At 45.2% G+C, this 20,861-nt stretch overlaps 1 protein-coding gene and 2 pseudogenes across 1 annotated transcript in view; 2 read left to right on the top strand and 1 right to left on the bottom strand.

Moving 5' to 3' along the window:
- The window catches only part of Ube2e2 (ubiquitin conjugating enzyme E2 E2), a 270,161-nt gene that overhangs the window by 212,806 nt on the left and 36,494 nt on the right, over positions 1 to 20,861 (bottom strand). The gene's annotated exons all lie outside the window — the stretch shown is intronic.
- Positions 1 to 20,861, top strand: part of LOC116913860 — a 156,925-nt pseudogene that overhangs the window by 131,615 nt on the left and 4,449 nt on the right.
- LOC116914146 lies at positions 5,465 to 5,584 on the top strand (annotated as a pseudogene).

Below are 20,861 nucleotides of genomic sequence, written 5' to 3'. Positions count from 1 at the left end.
GAGTCAGGGGTTAAGTGCCTAGAGCACTTCCAGAAGGCCTGGCTTTGTCTCAAGGACTGACTTCAAGTGGCTCACTGGCTTCAACTCCAGGGAACGGGATGCCTTCTTCTCATGTGCACATACCCCCTTCCCCCCCACACTTATGCATATAATTAAAAGAAATAATATAAATCTTTAAAAAATAATTTTATTTTGCAATGCTCAAAACTGAAGCCGGGGTCTTGCTCATTAAAGACAAGAGCTTTCTTTAAAACTGAGCCAGACTCACAGCCCTAAAACAATTTCAGTAACATTTTATCAAAGGACTTTTGGGCAATGATTATTTAGTCTGTGGACAGTCAAGTTTGTTAACACCTGGGTCAGACATTACACTTTAAGTAAAACTAATGCTTAACAGTAAGGAAATGAACCATAGGTCAGGATGAGCCGTAGGTCAGGAGGTTCATTCACTTCTTTTGACCACCCTTATGGGGAGCTATAGCAGTAGACAGTCTCTGGGGGAAAGGACAAAACACTTGGAGAGGGGTCTATTTATTTGTTTAATAACTTTTCTGCATGCATCTCTTGCAGAGACCAGAAGTGGGCATCGGGTCCTCTGCAACTGGGGCTATAGACAGTTGTGAACCACCAAGTACGCGCTGGAAATTGAACCTGGGTCCTCTGGACGAACAGCCAGTGCTTTTAGCTTTCTCTCTGGCCTGAGAAATTTATTTTTATTTTTTGAGGGTATGGCCACTACTAGGTTTCCTATGCTTCAGTGGATGGTACTGTGCCCCCATGCACATATGGGCAGCACCAAGTGGGGTTAGTGGGTTCTCAAACAAGCAAACAAACAAACAAACAAACAGGCATGAAGTTTGGAGGTGAGGTGTAGTATTGGATAAAGCAGAGCGACCTCAAAGTGTGATAGTCCTCGCTAAGCTGTGGAAAGCAACAGCTAAAAGGCAGGTCAGAAAGCAAAACAATTCTTTGTGACTTGACCTGAATGAGGAGGAATATCAGTCCTTTTCTTCTTTGGATTCTCAAAGTGAATCTCAGGCTCCAGTTGAGCCTCTGGCCTGTAGGCTTTCAACTAAGACTCCACCATTGCTTCCTGGGCTCAGAGCTCTGGACTCAGTCTGGAACTTCATTACAGCCTTTATGGGTCACCACCACTAAATGTAGGTCCGGGGACTTACTGCACCAATAATCACAAGTCAACTCCTCACAATAAACTTTTCCATATATGTATACACACACACACACACACACACACACACACACACACACAACTTGGTCAGTTTCATTTCTCTGAAGAATCCCAACACCATCCCAAACCCCTATTTCAAAACCTTCCCTACCCCAACACACGTTCTTCCACCCCATACCCCAAGTCACCTTTCAAAAGTCCATCAGAAAACATGTTTACAATTTGAGATCTATTGCTGATATTTACTTTCCTGGGGCAGCACCAGGATGGAACTCAGGACTCTGTACATGCTAGGCAAGTGCTACCACAGAGCTATACCCCAGCCTTTACCTTTGGAATGCCTAGTGTATGAGAACAGAGAGAATGCAGTACTAGAGCAAAGTAATTCTGTCCTAAATTAGTGGAACTGTAACTCCAAAGCAGACATTAACCGTAACAAGGGCACGGATCCCGTTCTGGGAAGTTCATAAATGGTAGGCAGCTATCACTCTTAGGACTTTTCATTGAGCACCAGGTCTGCTGGACAAAAGCCAAGTACCCCAGTACAGCCTGTTATGTGAATTCCCAAAACTGTTACCGAACATTAAGACAAGTGACAAAAAGCCACACAAATGAGAGCTGACAAAGAACCTTGAGGTGGTGACCCAGAAATACCAGAGCTAAAAGGACCCAGTAACTTACACCATCTCTCCTAAGTGTTTGCCCATTACCAGCTGGAGCGTATATCTAAATGGTCTTGCCCAGTATCTGATTGTTTATGCAAACTCAGTATGTCTTAAAGTCTGCCTGAACCAAAAACACGTGGCCAGGAGAGAAACGGAAGCAGTGGCAGGTAACCGGCAAAGCCTGGCCTGACAGGACGGGGCACGACTACACCCAAGGGTTCTCACTATCTCTGGGTGAGATAAGGGTGCTCCTATCTCTGCCTCCTGGCTACCTCCTGGGATGCACAGTAAGCCTGGGCCTCTGAACTGTAGGAGTAGAAATGTAAAGAGAGCAGCAGGCAAACAGCCAAGCCTTGTGGACAAAATGCCTATGATGTCCATCACTTAGAGGCATTGCCACACTGCTGGGGACCCAGCAGGATCATGATGAACGGAAACATCTTGTAGCCAGGAAATCCCAGATGCACAAATTTCCTAATGAAGTGGGAAAAGAGGAGCATTGGCCACAAACCATCACGGGCCCAGAGGCAGGGTCTATCCCACTGCTGCTTACTCTGAGGCCTGGCATCAATGCTTGAGCTGCCCTGGGCCTCTATCTGGGAGGCCGCCCATGTAAAATTGAGATTTTCAAAGGATTTCCAGCTCCTGTTGTTACCAGCACCTATATTTTTTTGATGCTTGGTCCCTTGGGGTCTAAGGAAAGAAAATTCCCTTCCACAGGTGGTCTGCCACACTGAGCTGCATATGTCCTTCCTCTGAGTTCTCCTGCGTCTGCCACTGTGAGCGTTGAGCTTTAGTCTAACCAGAGAACTGGTCCTACACAAGGTGTTCATGTGCTCCTTAGCACTCAGGCCGCTGGGTGTTGTGGGTGGTCCTGTGTAGCTGGGATAGAATTCTCCCTTTCCTTCCTCACAGTCCTGACCCTGGCCCTTCAGGAAGGGAGACGTGATTTTTTTCTGGGTACATGAGTCCCTTTCTGGCTAATACATAAGGTCTAATTCTATGTTTCGGTGTGGCACAAAGGCAATGTGGATCAAGCCTCTGAGCTTTGAAGTCTGAAGGCCAACCCAAGCAAGTGTCAAACGCACAGCCCACCACAAGCAAGCGTCCTTCCTAGCCAGCAGTCCTTGCTGCCCCGTGAGCAGCAGGTCCAAGAAGCCCAGGAAGAGGAGGAGGAAGCAGTTAGACTGCAGAGTAAATCCTGGCAGGGAGAAGTGTGCACTTCTGGGTTTTTACTTCTGTCTCTGGTGTTCTCTGTCTCCCGCCTCCACTGTTAGCCTTGTCTGGCTTGGGAAAGAACTGCAGCCTGAGCTGTTCGGCTCCTCACCCACAGGCTGACCTCATCCCCCACCTCCTTGCCACTTCCTAATCTCCTGGAGGGGGAGGTGCTCTAAGAGTTAAGCATGTCTTTGGTGGGTTGGAGGCTTTTCCCGAGGTCATGTGACCCATCTACTCATTCACAAAAGGGTTCAAGGGAGAGGATAAGGAAGAGGCAAAGTCATCACGGGGAGCTCTGGTGACTGAATACTGGTGACTTGATAAGAGGGAGAAACAAAAAGGAACACAGACACACCGGCCTCCTACTCCTACTTCATGGCCTCCCAGCAAGAAGGTCTCTCCCTATACTCCTCCATTTTGTATTCCAGATAATGAGATGCAATAAACCTTTTGGGCGTTTTGGCTTTGGGGACTTTTGTTTATTTCCTTGTTGGTTTTCCTGTTTTATCTTGTTTCTGAGACGTAGTCTCATCTCGAATCCCAGGCCTGGGCTTGAATTCATAACCTATTTTCACCTCCTAAGGACTACAACTACAGCAATGCCATCATAGCTAGCTAAACTTATTCTTTGTTTTATCTTTTTTATTGAAAAATTTTCATACAGTATGTTCTGATCATGATTTTTGCCTCCTATAGGTCCTCCCAGATCCTTCACACATACCCAACTCTCCTCTCCCTCCTAAAAAACCAAACAAGCAAACAAAACAAACAAAACCCAACATACACAGACACACATATATACACATGTGCACACACACACATACATACACCAAAACCACAAACCAAATGCTAAAAATACATACACAAAACACACACATACATCCCCAAAATCACAAACCAGAAGCTAAAATATGCACACAGCACATACACACCAAATAACCACAAACCAGACGAGATAAAAAGTGCCCAAACAAAGCAACCTGAGATAAAAAGTTTGCAAATACACTATTGAGCTCATTTTGTATTGGCCATCTACTGCTGGGCATGGGGCCTATCTTGGAGTGTGGTTCATATGCTCAGTGAGACGCCATTGGAGAAACTGAAATTTCCCTTGGTAAGACTTTATAAAAATGACCAGGGCCACTAACCAGCGAGAAGGTGACTGAGCAACACTGGATACAAGGACACTGCAATGCTTACTTTGCTAGAAGAAAGGGCTCTTGGGTGGCTGTTTGGGTTATGGTCAATAAACTCAAGAAATCCAGGGACCGGCGGTCTAGCTTAGCTGTGGCTACCATGTCCAAGTGTTCAGCCTCCAGGAACAGAGCAGGGCTGGAAGCACAGAGGAGCTGCCTGTTAACTTGTATGACACACCCCACACTTGGGCGATCAAGGGTGACACTGTGACTTCCTCGTCACCACAGTGTTCATTCAGAAAAGGAAGGGAGTCCTTCCTGTATAAAACAATCCCAGCTGGAATCGGGAAGATGGAGGCAGGAGAATCAGGAGTGTGAGGCTGGTCTGGGCGACTCACCAACCCCTACCTCAGAAACACAAGAGGAAAGAAAAGAGGTCTCTCAGGAAAGAGATAGGTGCGACGGCCCCACGTCACAGAAAAGTGTTTGTACAGTAGAACATTAAGACAGATACCTTCTCCTTCTGTGGGGTTATATTTTATAAGATAAATAGTAAACACAGGTTTCTTTATAAATAACATAATAATTTAATATTTGATGCTACACTGAAGCACATGAAGGCCGCCCTAGAGTCAGTAGATGAAAAACAGACTGTGTCCATGTTTCCTGTGTTGTTCTACTCCCAGCTACATTAAAGTCATTTGCTTTCTTTGTTTTCTTTTTCTTTCTTTTCATGGTACTGGGAATGTATCCCTGGGTCTAACACATGCTAGATAGAGGCTCTACCACTGAGCTATATTCCCAGACTAATTCTTGGGGTTTTTAAAAATGATTTACTTCCTGTGCCTGTGTGTGAACGCCTAGGAGACCAGAAGAGGGCACAAGACCCCCTGAAACTGGAGCTACAGGCAGTGGTGAGTTGCCTATGAGTGCTGGGAACTGAACCCACGTCCTCCGTGAGTGCACAAGTTCTCCTAACCTCTGAGCCATGTCTTCAGTCCCAATGCTTTCTGGTTTGTAATAAAAGCCATTTCTAGCACCAGGCCTCATCCTCACTCACACACATACTCTGTCCCTCTGTCCTATTAAAGCCATCTGCCAGTGGTCATCTAGTTACCGTTTTCACGTTTGTGGCTCCAGTTTTTCTAATCATTCCTAAGTCCTCGGTCTCTCCCTCAGCCCTCAGTGTGCTCAATCCCAGGCCCGAGCCTGCATCTGTGGCTGCTGTTCTGACCTGTCAGCATTCCAACCCCAGCCCTGCCAGGCTGAGACTCTGCTGTGCCACATGTGTGTCATTAGGTGCAGAGAGGAGAGAGGCCATGTCTGCTGTCAGTGCCCTGCCCTATGAACATCTGGATGATTAACAGTGTAACACTCCCCGAGACAATCACCAGTCTGGTACCACGGAGGTCTGGATGGGCTCCCAGTACAGGGAGCAAACGTGAGACTAGAAGAATGAGCCCTTGACAGACGGCCCTCCAATGGAGCTACTCAGGTGAGCCCAAGTGAGGGGCAAATCTGAGAAGACCACCAGACTGGTGCCATGGGGCCCAGATAGGACCGAGTGTAAGATCAGTGTGGCACTATACAGGCCTGCGAGGGAGCAGACCATGCCCAAGACGACCCTTGCCTGGTATTGTAATGCACAGGCAAGACATAGCACTGCTGAGACAACCCCAGATACTCAGACCCCAGGCAAGCAAGTGGTGAAGAGATGGAGAAGAAAGAGAAACAGAAATATGTGAGCACAAGGAGGAAGGGCAGAACTGGAGACTCTGGGGTAGTGAGGGGCAGCCTGATGTGAGTAGCCAGTGATGCCATGGGACCAGGGTGGGGCATTGCTTGTGCTGCCACTGGGGCCACGTCTGGGTCTGCAGCTCTGCAGCAAAGGAGTTTCTCGCCACCGAAAGCCAGGCAGACATCCCTGGTCTGCCACCCTGGCATATTGATGTCTGAGGGCTGTGCACGGAATTGGTCCCACCCCTCACCTAGGCCTTGTGGGAGACGTGGCCCTGGAGGCTCACCAGCTGCAGGAGGAGAGCAGGAGAACTGGCCCTGCCCCTTACCAGCTGCAGCACTCGGGAGAATGGGCTCTGCACCTCGCTTGAGTAGCACATGAAAGCTGACTCTAGTATCAGGGGCTCAGGCAAGAGAACCTGAGGGTGTGAGCTGGGACAGCTGACTCTGCCACTTGTCTGCTGTGCCGTGGCCAAGGCAGAGATGGGACCCCCCCTCCCACCTCTCCCCATCTATGGCAGGCAGGAGAGCTGGCCCTGGGGTCATGAGAGCAGGAGAGCTGTCGATGCCCTTCAACTACTGCAGTGCTTGGGAGAGCTAGACCTGCACAGTAGACCTGGCCCTGGATGTGGGGTTGTGGGCTTGAGTTTGGAAGCCCTGAGTCTTGTCTGCTGGGTTTGGCCTCAGCGAGGGAGAGATCCCCTCCCCTCCCTTTTGCCCTTGCCACTGGCTGTAGACAGGAGATGAGGTCATGAGAGCTGGAGAGCTATCCCTGCCCCTCAATTGCTACAACACTTGGGAGAGTGGCCCCTGCACCTCACCCGGGCAGCTCAATAGAACTGACCCTGGTGGGGGGTGCAGGTGAGCCAGCCTCAAGGGTGTAAATGTGGGAGACCTGGCCCTGCCATTTGTCTGCCATGTGGCAGCTTGTGTGAGGGAGTGATGCCCCCCTTCATCCTCACCCTGTCACCTAGGGCAAGGAGGAGAGCTAAGCCCTGGTCATGGCAGTGGGAGAACTGGCCATTTCTCTTATCAGCTACAACCCTCTGTATAGAAGATCCTATATCTCACCTGGGCAGCACAGTAGAGCTAGTCCTGGTTGTGAGGACCGCTGGTGAGCTACCCCGAGGATGTGAGAACACCAGAGCTGGCAGGCTGACCAGCCCAGGTACCACTCCAGGGCTTTGAACTGGCCCACCCTAACATCTACCCCATCAGTGAACTCCTGGGAAGTGTGAGGGGGCAGATCCTACAGGTCCAAACCACACCCCACACAGGGCCACAAGAGGCATCCAAGAGCAGTCCCACTGGAGGTCCAGTATAACAGAGTAGCAGAAGCCAGAGTCCTTGCACTGGACCAACAAGTCACTGAAAGGAACATTTGCGAGCAAAGACTTGTAGACAAAAGGGGGTACAATGGGGTACAGTGTGACACACTACAGCTCCCAGATTGTTTTCTCTGTTGGGGAGAGGATGCAAGGATGGAGGGTGGGTATAAAAGGAGGAGGAGATGAGTGGGATTGGGGGACGTGTTGTGAAATTCACAAAGAACCAAAAAATGGTTCTAAGTTAAAAATAACATAAGCAGTCAACCAAGCGAAGGAGACTCCTTGAAGCTCTGAGAGTTTATACTCGCAGAGAACTGAGAGAGGCCAGGCGACTGCCAGCCTTTCTCCCCTAACTTTGCATACAAACCACTGATTTTCTCAAGTGTTTTCAATTTTATTTTATTTTTTTTAATATGGAAGAGTGTTTTGATCACAAGTATTCTCTTAGTCAGGTTTCTACTCCTTCTATCATGACCAAGAAGCAAGTTGGGGAGGAAAGGGTTTACTCAGCTCACACTTCCACATGGCTGTTCATGAACCAAGGAAGTCAGGACTGGAACTCAAGCAGTCAGGAAGCAGGAGCTGATGCAGAGGCCGTGGAGGGATGTCACTTACTGGCTTACTTCCCCTGGCTTGCTCAGCTTGCTCTCTTATAGAACCCAGGACCACAGCCCAGGGACGGCACCACCCACTATGGGCCCTCCCACCCTTGATCACTAATTGAGAAAATGCCTTACAGCTGAATCTCATGGAGGCATTTCCTCAAGGGAGGCTCCTTTCTCTGTGATAACTCCAGCTTGTGTCAGGGTGACACACAGAACCAGCCAGTACACGTGTGTATGTGTATCACCTGCACACATCATCACGTTTCTTGGAATTGGGGTTACAGACAGTCGCAGGCTGCCACGTGAATGCTGGGAATCTAAAATGGGTACTCGGAACAAGTGCGCTTCACTGATGAACCATCTCTCCAGCCACTATTCATGCCAGGTTTAAAAATGAAAAATATGAAAAGCAATTCTGATGTACAGAGGAATGTACTCAGTATGTAGCAGGTATGCGTGCCTTCACATAAACCACAAGTCCAAAATTAAAAAAAGGAAACAGGCAGATGAAACTTAGTAGGTAAAAGCAGTCTTCTTTAAGCAATGTCAGGGCTTGGGAACAGCGACCCAGAGCATAATGCTTTGCTATGACTGGTGGTTCGCCCACCTCCCCAGCCCTAGTACGTTTGCCTCTGAACTGCCAGAAGGGGGTTTCTCTGAAGTTACCCTCTGTAGCCTGATCCTCCAGAAGGTCAAGGAGCAGGACAGACACCACAGCTCACCCTGAGACAGAAAGGCTCTGCTCAGACTTTCATCCCATTGGCTCTCTTAGAGATCGTTTACTCTATTCTCATACTGCATACACCCCACTTCTTCTCCCCTATGAAGGGAGCTTGTAAGCTTCAACTACTTACCTGGCCTGTATTTGAGTGTCATGATTTGTGTAATTACCATAAGCTTGAAATTACACATGTGTATGCCTTCCCTCATGTCTGTCTACTGACAGTTTGTTTCAGACTCAATGGATTCCATCAAACCATCGAGGATTGAACAAACGCTCCTTTCCCTGCTATAAGACAGAGCTGCTTTTGCCACGGGCCTTTGCACAGGGAAACAGATAATACAGGAACGAAGCTCAATGCCTTTCTACCATCCCTGAGTTACAGAGCCAGCCAGAAATGTTCTACTCTACTGGGAAAGTGCTAACAAGGGGGACATTCCCCAGACAGACTGTAGGCCGTGGTTCTCAACCTGTGGACCACTACCCTTTTGTAAACCTCTATTCCAAAATTATTTACATTATGATTCATAACAGTAGCAAAAATACAGTTGTGAAGTAGCAACAAAGGTAATTTTATAGTTGAGGGTCATCACGGCATGAGGAGTGGTATTAAATAAAGGGTCGCCACATTAGGAAGGTTGGGAATTAAAAAGGTATAGCTTTAAAGCTTGTGCCGCAAATGCCATCCACCCACCCCTGTCACAACTCCCTAGCTTATCTGGACGCTGCAGACCTCAAAGAAAAGCCAATGTGAGGAAGGACAGTTTCTCCCACAAACTTAATCTATGCATAGGAAGATGCAGGGTCATAAAAACACCAAGGGCAGGAGTAAGGAGATGTGGGAAGTAGGTGGCCGGGCTGACAGCTATGTTGTTCACAGTACTTAGAAACATGTTTTTATTTGTATGTAAGGCAAGTGCCTACCATTTCATTAAAACATGAAGAAGGGGGTGGGCTAGAGAAAGGACCTGGGTTCAGTTCCCAGGATCCACACGGTGGTTCACAACCATCCAAAACTCCAGTTTCAGGGATTTAACTGCACTTTCCTGACCTCTGTGAGCACCAAGAACACATATTGTGTACATACATACGTGTGGGAAAAGCATCCATATCATAAAATAAAATACATAAATCTGAAAAAGGAAGAAGGAAAATAACTTTAAACTCACAGGCAGGGCAAGGAGGATGAGATGAACTGCTCATTACTCAAGCTAGACCAGAGGCCCTGCTAGCAACCTGAGGGGGTAAGTGGAAAGTCGCAGTAGTGTGGAGACCGTGGGTCTCTGTGGGAGTGAGGAGTGAGGCATGGACACAAGCTGGGAGATGAGTTCATAAAGCTTCTATGTGAAGAGCGAAAAACCAAACACCATGAGACTAACACTGAAACTAGGTGTGGCATATATATATATATATATATATATATTTGCAGTCCTAGCACATGAAGGCTAAGGAAAGAGGGTGACAAGTTCAAGGCCCTGTCACCACCAACAAAGTACATACTCATGTGTATCTTGTTATGGAATAGCCTTTTAAAATGGAAGATAAGGTCAGCAAGATGGTCCAGTGGTACTTGCTAAGCAAGCCTGGCCACCCGAGTCCAAGCCCCAGAGTCCATGTCAAGTGCAAGGAGAGAGCTATGTCCAGAGTCGTCTTCTGACCTCTACACTCACTGTGGCCCACATGCTCACACAAAGCTCGCTTGCTTGCTCTCTCACTCACTCTCTTCCCCCTTCAGCCCCCCCACTCTCATTCACACACACCAAATAAATAAGTAAAAGGAAAAGACTACTGGGAAGAGTTATATAAGTTCCTATATTTAATATGATGATGTAGTTATTTCATATACTTGAATGTACAAATATATAAAAAGAAACCTGTCATTATAGTTAGACATATCATAAAACAATAATTACTAATTTTAACATGAAGCACCACCTTTGTCAGGTTTGTCCTACAGTGCACTATAAGTGAATGAATCCTTTAAAAAACATCCTATGATAAGAAATTTTAAGGACGAAGACAAAGTAGACGGTCATGATTGTGCCTTCCACTGCTACAGAGCTGGCAGCAAGACCCTCTCTGCACTGCAAGGGCTACTCAACCAACCTGTAAAGCTGCTTGGGGAAGCAAGTCTCTTCCCAGAAACTGCTTTGCTGGAGTTCCCATTCCAGCTACTGGGAAGTTTGCCCAAGAGCAGAGAATCTGGTGAAATTCAAGACAAAGACCTTGGCTTGGCACAATGCTGTTGCTATGATAAAATATTTTAACCAAAAGCAACTTGAGGGAAAAGTTCAAACAGCTTACACTTTTAGGGCAGGTAACCACTACAGGAAGCTGAGGCTGGAACTCAAGTAGGAGCTTGAATAAGAGACGTAGAACTAAATGGCTGAGCTGCTTTCTATATAACCCAGACCCCTGCCTGTGGATGGTACCGCCCACAGTGGACTGAGCACTCCTATAGAACAATCAAGGAGATCCCCAGACATGCCCATGGGACAGTCTAGTCAGGACAACTACTCAGTCCAGACCCTTCTCAGATGACTTTTAGGTGGTTCAGTTGACAGTTACTGCTAACACAGACAAACACCGGAATGTAAATAGAAGGCCCTCGCACTTCTGTAAATGAAAAGGCTGCCGAATGAAGGCATCGACCTGCTCACCCAGGCCAGTGTCAGTGACTTCCTCCTCTGACTGCCCACACTTCTCAGTCTTCCCTGGTGCTGACTGTCTCTGCCTTTCGCCTTCTGTTCAGACGCCTTGTTATTTATAAATAGCAAATCTATCTCTTCCCTCTCTTTAATATCATGCTACTCTTAAGTGCCTGACAGAAATGAATCAGTCAAATAAAAGTTTCCCTTTCAGTTGACCTCAGCTGGCTCACAATACATCGTTAAGATCTTCAGATGGTTATACAACTGCAGTAACCACTTCCTTTTGAACCCGGCCACATTCTCACTATCATTCATGAGGCATAAGGGGAGATGGCGTGAAGCAGCTCAGAGTCCCCACGGCACTGGTACGGTAACTCCAGCGGCCCAGCTCCTCACTTCTCTCACTCCCACACTCCTACACATCCTTCAAAGCAGGCTCACTGCAGCTTCCTACAGGGAGTCTTCTTTGACTCTTCACCTCATTCCTCCCAGTCAAGGTCAAACACCCCCACCCTCTCCCGGGAATCCCCATTAACATCGAATTGCTTTCTCTATAATCTTGATCAGCACTGGGGAAACAAGAACATTAATGAAGCCAAACAAACCCACCAGTCTACATTTGCTGCCACTTACTATGCCCCACACTACACAGAGGTCTGTTAACTCCTGTGCCTTTAATGGTGAGCACGAACGTGCGTAGGCCACCTTCCTGAACACTGGTTACTACTTAGCCCTTCTACGATTGCCTCACAAACACCCACTTGACTAGATGTTCCCAAAGCCATGATTATCTAGCACCCATCACTTAAAGTTAACTCTCTGGGGCCCAAGAGTCCAAGTCACTCTTTCAAAAAGAATTACTATCCATGTTCGTATGCATGTACATATGGGACCGAGGGTGGAGGACAACTCTGTGAAGCCTGCTGCCAACTCCTTCCAGATTTGCACAGGGTCCAGGGCTTGGACTGGGTTGTTAGGCCTTCACAACAAGTACCTACCCATTGGGACATCCTGTCAGCTCCCAATTCATTCCAGATATAAATAAGCAGCAGTTCTCAGAGTGTTTCCTGAAGCATAACTGGCATCAGTCACTTAGATACGACTCCTGAGGGCAGTGTGACAACCAGGGCACTTACCAACGTCCATCCCATCTGACACATATCTAAACTATACTGTACCTAAGGGTCTCCCCAGGACATCTGGCAGTGTCTCTCATGTTGGGTGACAATACCAAATATATATAATATATATTTATTATATACAGTATATATGCCATATATAATATATATGATATACATATTTCATATATATTTCATCAGCCAAGTTGGAGTCCCTGAAATGTGTTTGAATTTGAAAATATTTGAATTTTTTATTGGATCATTTATGTATTTCTATTTCAAATGTTATTGCCTTTCCTGGTCCCCCCCTTTGCCATTTCCCCTTACCCTGCTTCTGTGAGGATGCTCCCCCTCCCACTCAACCACTCCCAATGCAACACCCTGGCATTCCCCTACACTTAGGAAACTCGCCTTCACAGGACCAGGGCTTCTCCTCCTATGGCTGACAATACCATCCTCTGCTACATATGCTGCTGGAGACAAGGGTCCCTCATGTGTACTATTTGGTTGGTGCTTTAGTCAACAGAAGCTCTGGGGGTCTGGTTGTTGATACTGTTGTTCTTCCCATCAACTCCTTTAGTCCTGTGGATGGTAGCACCCACAGTGGACTGAGCACTCCTATGTAACAATCAAGGAAATCCCCAGACACGCCCACGGGACAGTCTAGTCAGGACAACTACTCAGTCCAGACCCCTCCTCAGATGACTTCTAGGTGGCTCAGTTGACAGTTACTGCTAACACAGACAAACACCAGACTGTAAATAGAAGGCACTCGCACTTCTGTAAATGAAAAGGCTGCCGAATGAAGGCATCGACCTGCTCCCGCCACTGCGATCATCCACTGGGGTCCCTGAGCTAAGTCCTAGTTAGGTGCAACCACCCTCATCTGAATCAGTAGGATTCTGACAGGGCCTCTCAGGAGGCAGCCATATCAGGATCCTGTTAACAAGCACTTCCTGGCATCAGCAATAGTGACTGGGTTTGGTGGCTGCATATGGGATCCCCATGTGGAACAGTCTCTGGATGGCCTTTCCTTCAGTCTCTGTTACATTCTTTGTCCTGTATTTCCCCCTTTGAGGATTTTATTTTCCCTTCTGAGAAGGACTGAAGCGTCCACATTTTGGTCTTTCTATTTCTTGAGCTTCATAAGGTTTGTGAATTGTATCCTGTGTATTCCGAGCTTTTGGGCTAATATACACTTATCAATGAGTGCATACCACGTGTATTCTTTGGTGACTGGGTCACCTCACTCAGGATGATGTTTTCTAGTTCAATCAATTTGCCTAAGAATTTCATAAAGCCATTGTTTTTAATAGCAGAGTACGACTGCATTGTGTAAATGTATCATATTTTCTGTATCCATTCCTCTGTTGAAGGACATCTGGGTTCTTTCCAGCTTCTGGCTATTATAAATAAGGCTGCTATGAACATAGTGGAACATGTGTCCTTATTATATTCTGGAATATCTTTTGGGTATATGCCCAGGAGTGGTATAGCTGGGTCATCAGGTAGTACTATGTCCAATTTTTTGAGGAAACTCCACATTGATTTTCACAGTGGTTGTACCAGTTTGCAATCCCACCAACAATGGAGGAGTGTTCCTCTTTCTCCACATCCTCCCCAGCATCTGCTGTTACCTGAGTTTTTGATCTTAGCCATTCTGACTGGTGTGAGGTGGACTCTCAGGATTGTGTGGATTTGCATTTCCCTAATGACTAAGGAGGTTGAACATTTCTTTAGACACTTCTCAGCCATTCGATATTCCTCGAATTTTGATGAGGATTGCATTGAAACTTAAATTTCTTTCTTCAGAGACTTGAAGCTCTTGTCATGCAGATCTTTCACTTGCTTGGTTAGAATCACAGCGAGGTATTTTATATTATTTTTGACTACTGTGAAGAGTGTCATTTCCTTAATTTCTTTCTCAGCCTGTTTATATCTTAAAGCTAAATCCATCCGGTTCATAACTTCTGTTAGTTTCTCTGTGTCTCTGTTTAGTTTCTGTTTCCATGATCTGTCCATTGATGAGAATGGGGTGTTGAAGTCTCCCACTATTATTATGTGTGGTGCAGTGTATGCTTTGAGCTTTAGTAAACTTTCTTTTATGAATGTGGGTGCCCTTGCATTTGGAGCCTAGATGTTCAGAATTGAGAGTTCATCTTGGTAGATTTTTCCTTCAATGAGTATGAAGTGTCCTTCCTTATCTTTTTTCCGATAACCTACGGTTGAGAGTCAATTTTATTCAATATTAAAATAAGTACTCCACCTTGTTGCTTGGGACCATTTGCTTGGAAAACTTTTTTCCAGCCTTTTACTCAGAGGTAGTGTCTGTCTTTGTCACTGAGGTGCATTTCCTGTATGCAGTCAAATGCTGGGTCTTCTTTACATATCCAGTCTGTTAGTCGATTTCTTTTTATTGGGGATTTGAGTCCAATGATGTTAAGAGATATTAAGGAATAGTGATTGTTGTTTACTATTATTTTTGTTGTTAGAAGTGGAATTATATTTGTGTGGCTCTCTTCTTTGTGGTTAGTTGTGAGAAGATTCTAGAATGTAGTTTCCATACTTGTGTTGGAGTTTTCTACCTATTATCCTTTGTAAGGCTAGATTTGTAGAAAATATTGTGTAAATTTGGTTTGTCATGGTATATCTTAGTTAATTGAGAGTTTTGCTGGATATAGTAGCCTGGGCTGGCATTTGTGTTCTCTTAGGGTCTGTACAGCATCTGCCAAGGATCTTCTAGTTTTCATAGTTTCTGTTAAGAAGTCTGGCGTAATTTTGATAGGTCTGCCTTTATATATTACTTGACCCTTTTCCCTTACTGCTTTTAATATTCTTTCTTTATTTTGTGTATTTGGTGTTTTGACTAGTATGTGATGGGAGGAATTTCTTTTCTAGTCCAATCTATTTTGGGTTCTGTAGGCTTCTTGCATAGTCATGGGTATCTCTTTCTTTAAGTTTGGGAAGTTTTCTTTTGTAATTTTGTTGAAGATATTTACTGGCCCTTTAAGTTGGGAATGTTTGCTCTCTTCTATACCTATTATCCTTAAATTTGGTCTTTTCATTGTGTCCTGGATTTCCTGAATGTTTTGAGTTAGGAACTTTTTGCTTTTTGCATTTTTTTTACTATTGTGTCAATGTTTTCTATGGTATCTTCTGCCCCTGAGATTCTCTCTTCTGTCATCTCTTGTATTCTGTTTGTGATGCTTGCGTCTATGACTCCTAATCTCTTTCCTAGGTTTTCTATCTCGAGGGGTGTCTCCCTTTGTGATTTCTTTATTGATTTTATTTCCACTTTTAGATCCTGGATGGTTTTGTTCAATTCTTTCACTGGTTTGGTTGTGTTTTCCTGTAATTCTTTATGGGATTTTTGTGTTTCCTCTTTAAGGGCTTCTACTTGTTTACTTTTGTTGTCCTGTATTTCTTTAAGGAAGTTATTTATGTCCTTCTTAAAGTCCTCTATCATCATCATGAGATATGATTTTTAAATCTAAATCATACTTTTCCAGTGTTTTGGGGTATCCAGGGCTTACTGTCATGGGGAAACTGGGTTCTGATGATGTCAAGTGGCCTTGGTTTCTACTGCTTAGGTTCTTGTGCTTGCCTCTTGTCATCTTGTTATCTGTGGTTTTAGTTGGTCCTGCTGTCTCTGACTGGAGCTTGTCCCACCTGTGGGTCAGTGAGCCTGTGATCCTAGGAGTGACAGCACTCCTGGAGACTAGCTCTCTCCAGGTGGCATTTGGGTAAGGAAGGCTGTGAGATATTTTTAGGTCCAGGTGCAGATGCAGATCGGAAGGATCCTGTCCCAGGCTGCTCTGGGGTTCTTGTGCCCTGTGCGCTCCAGGCGGGTCCCTCTTTGGACAGTTATTGGAGTGAAAGTAGGGGTGTCACCTGTGGGCTTAGGAGTGAGAACACTCCTGGGAGACCAGCTCCCTCTGGGAAGGCTTTGCGTATAGAGGGCTGTAGGACAGCCTTCGTTCTGGGTGCAGATGGAAACCAGAGATTACATTTATATACACCAGTATATCCATCTTGTCTTTTATCACTGTGTTGTCTGTATACTTATTTAATAGATAAGCTATCTATGAGTGGACTGGCCATGATTTACTTAGCCATTTATTTTTCTTTACTAAAAATTGTTCCCTTACATATTTCCATGGTCTTGGGTAATGGTGCACATTTGCAATCATTGTATGTAAGCCCAACCTCTGTTTGTCATGTGACTGAATCGAGTATAAGCGGACCCCTTGATCTTCACAGACGCATGGTGCCCATGTGCTTAGTTGCATCTGTGCATCGTCAGTCGCAACAGTAGCTACCCCGTGTATGGCTTCTTCTTGTGTTGGCATGTCTCCTGGGTCCCTAGAAAACAGACAATTCCAGGTTCTCCCAGACCCGCTAACTGACACTTCTTCCCATAGCCCTCACCCATCTCTGTCATTACTGGTCTGTGACCCCTTTCCCATCTCACTGAAAGACGTCCTCTCCAGTTGATGATTTGCCACTGCAATTCCCTGTCTGCCTTGTTCTTTTAACGCATACCGCACGCACTGTATGTACTTCAACTTTATCTGAATTGCTCTATTTCACTGGGCAATGATCCTACACAAGAGGATCACTGAGTTCAAGCCTGGTTACCTAGTGAGGACTAGGCCAACCAAGTTTATAGAGTCTTTTAAAATGGTTTGGGGTTTTTGTTTTTTTTTGGGGGGGGGCATGACAACTCAGCCAATAAAGATGGTTGCCGACAAGACCAATGACATGTGTTTGATTTGCAAATTCCACGTGATATAAAGTAGTCCTCTGATTTCCACATGAATGACATGTCATACAGTGCATGCTCATGCACATACATATGCACGTGCATCCCATGTGCACACGCAATAAATTAATATAATGTACATAACATATGTGTACACAATGAATTAATATAAAAACATAACATTTTTTGGTGATTCACATGTATAGCATTTTTTTTTAAAAATTTTTTATTAGATATATTTCTTTACTTACGTTTCAAATGTTATTCCCCTTCCCAGTTTCCTGTCCATAAGCTCCCCATCCCCTTCCCACTCCCCCTCCTCCATACGGGTATTCCGCCATACATCCCCCTTACAGTCCCCCCATATTCCCCTGCACTGGGGGTCCAACCTTGCCAGGACCAAGGGCTTCCCCTTCCACTGGTGCCCCAACAAGGCTATTCTCTGCTACATCTGCAGTTGGAGCCCTGGGTTAGTCCATGTATAGTCTTTGGGTGATGGTTTAGTCCCTGGAAGCTCTGATTGGTTGGCATTGTTGTTTTTATGTAGTTGCAAGCTCCTGATATTTCTTAAAGCTGCCCTCTGAGTTTGTGTCCTTGTTTTATTTTTCTATCTATCCTTTTTCCTTATAAGTAAGAGATGGAGCATTCTGTATCTCCCAATAGTCTACTGCAATGTGCTTCACATATGAAGTATTCAGTGAATACTTAAGGATTTCCTGTTAAAAGATAATATCTAAAAAATAACATCTAGCTATTATTGGAATCTTATTAGTCTCATCATAAACTAAACACAAAAAATAAGAGGTACCAATGGCAAGACAACTGCAGATCTGATTCTGTTTCATGGCTGGAACATAAAGCCCCGCTGTGTAGCATCTTCTCCAGAGGAAGCACCACATGCTTCAGGGAAGCCTAGTCAAACCGGATGCTCTAAAGGGAGGTTAACACCCCCCCATGAATGTGCCTCAAAGCTCAGAAAGTAAACAACTCAAAGCTTCAGGAAGTCCCTGAAACTTATCAGAAGCTACTCAGAGATACTCTCAGACTAACTCCACCATCTAGAAAAGGTTCATTTCCCGTGGAATGGTGTCAAACAGCAAGCACATGGCTTAAGAAGAGCTGATTTTGTTGGCAAGCTGCATTTTCACACCATCATTAAATCACACAAACTCCCTTTCACACAGTCAGCAGTGTGGTACTTGTTGGCTAAGTCACAGTCCTCAGATCGCTGTCACGTGCACTGTGTGTAGTAAAGAAGAAAGCTCAGAGTGTCACTTAAACAGCTGTAAGTCTTACATTCAGCCTCTGCTGTGACAGCAGAGTAGTGTTTTTGTCAATCACCCACTTCACGGTAGAAAAAAAATGTAATTACAATTTATAAGTTTAAATACCCCAAATATCACAGGATGAAGAGCAGTTCTATTCCTCTTTTCCAGCCTACTTTTTATGTTGTGTAGCTGTGCATGTGTGCACATGTACTGTGCCAGTGTGTAGGTAGAAGCAGAGGTAACATCAGGTGTCTTCCTCTACTGTGCTGCATTGTATATCTGGGGTCTTGTTTCTGAGACAAGGCTGCTTCCTGAATGGGACAGTTGCTATTTCAACCAAGTTGGCTGGATCCTCGGGTCTCTGTCTCCTAGCACTGGAGTTAGAAGGCACCAATGCCCGGTTTTTATGTGGTTACTAGATCTGAATTGGCAAATGCTCTTACCTACTGAACCATCTCGCTAGGTCCACTTATAATTTCTTGTTTCAAGGAAATGGTTAGAAAAAAAGAAAAGAAAAAGAAAGAAGAAAGGAAGAAAGAAAGAATAACAACACAAAAACAACCAAAAAACACCATAAAACCAAACATACTACATATTCTCCTTAGGCTGTAGCATGTATGCAGAATACCTGCTAATCTAACCTACATCTGAGAGCCATAAAAACAGTTAAAATGGCAGCTATGGAGTTTAATCTTGGTGAGGTTTAGGGCATGGAGCCAAGGTGGAATGGGTATCCCTTCTCAGATTTCAGATTTGGGAATATTTTTATATCCATAGTGGGTCATCTGGGGGTGAACACACGATTCACTTACACTCCTTATGTGCCCTTTACACACAGCTAAAGGATGCTTCCTACGGCGTTGCTGGGGTCGCCGTATCCTAAGGCACCAGTTGCATGAAAAGCTGCTATGGATTCTCTACCAATTGCTCTGGATTTTGAAGCACTTTACATTTTCAGTTTTAAGATTAGTTGCAGTAAGTTTGTCTTGCCTATTTTAAACAGTTGAATAATTCAAATAATTTCATACATTTTGGGAGAGTTCCAGCTCCTAATTAACATACAAATATATCAGAGAGATGGCTAGGATTATGTAATCTATTCTGTTTACGTTTAAAACTAAAGAAGACAATTTAAGACTTTTCCATGTATTGATTTTTATTACAGTTGAAACATGCTGAGTATAAATACAATTTGGTAATGAATCACTGCTCACTAGTTAGGTCCTGGACTGGAAAAATGGCTCGGGAGTTAAGTGCAGACAGTCTACTCATCAGGCTAGAGTTAAGAGCCCAGCACCCTCAGACCAAGCCAGGTGTCTCACATGCAGTTGCACCTTCAGCTCGGCAGAAACTAGCATCCTCTTTTGATCTCTGTGCATACACTCATGCCCATGTACAAACATCTGTACACACTCACAGAAACATACAGTAACGTACACATACAGATACACACACACACACACATACACACACATACATACATACTTACATACATACATACAAGTCTTTTTTAAAAGATAACCCAGACCACCAAGATCTCTCAGATACGGAGCCACCAACCAGGCAGCATACACCAGCTGGTCCAAGGCCCCAACACATACACAGCAGAGGACGGCCTGCCCTGGCCTCAGTGAGAGAAGATGGACCCAACCCTCAAAAGACTTGAGGCCCCAGGGAGTGGAGAGACCTGGTGGGGGTTGGAGGTTGGGAGGACATCCTCTTGGGGATGAGGGGAGGAGGAATGGAATGAGGAACTGTCGGAGGATGGACTGGGAGAGTGATAATGACTGGACTGTAAAAAAAAGATTAAAGACAAATATTTAAAAAATTATAAAAAAATTAAAAAAATAAATGCAGTTGGCCCATACTTGGCATAAAAACACGGGCAATCCTCTGGTGTTTTCAAGACTAGATACTGGTAACATTATGGGTGTTCATTTTAACTCCTGGATAAACGGACAGGTGAGATGGTATAAGGTAAGGGTTTGACTGACACTGTGACTGCTATCAATGGTTATCAGAGGCTTACAGTCAGGCCACTAAAAGCATCCACCTCCCTGAGAGTAGTTCTTAGGGTCTTGTGGGTGTGAGGGGGGTCCCTGGCAGAAGTCACTGAAAGTCTGGGAAAAGCCGAGGACACTGCCCGCCAAGTGCACACTGCTTGCAAACAATGTGACTTCAGTAGCACTCACCAGTTTCTTCTACAGCTTCTGCTGCAGAGACTTGGAGAAGAAGCTCCCCTCATCAAATGCACAGGCTAATAAAGTTACTATAATTAAAAGGAAACACATCCCAGCTTCCTGGAAGCCACAGCAAATAGAAAATATGAGTCACATGATTCCCAGTGCTGGATGGAGGAAGCATGCAGGTGGCCAGGACACCTTCCCTCCAAAACTAAGTTCTCAAAGCCTGTGGTGGGAGCTCTGATGACGCAATCTAAACCAGGAGGAGGTGACGTGCCAG

Source organism: Rattus rattus, chromosome 12 (genome assembly GCF_011064425.1).
Source record: "Rattus rattus isolate New Zealand chromosome 12, Rrattus_CSIRO_v1, whole genome shotgun sequence".
Lineage (NCBI taxonomy): Eukaryota > Metazoa > Chordata > Mammalia > Rodentia > Muridae > Rattus > Rattus rattus.
The sequence above is the reverse complement of the archived record's forward strand: the minus strand, read 5'-3'. Positions and strand labels throughout refer to the sequence as shown.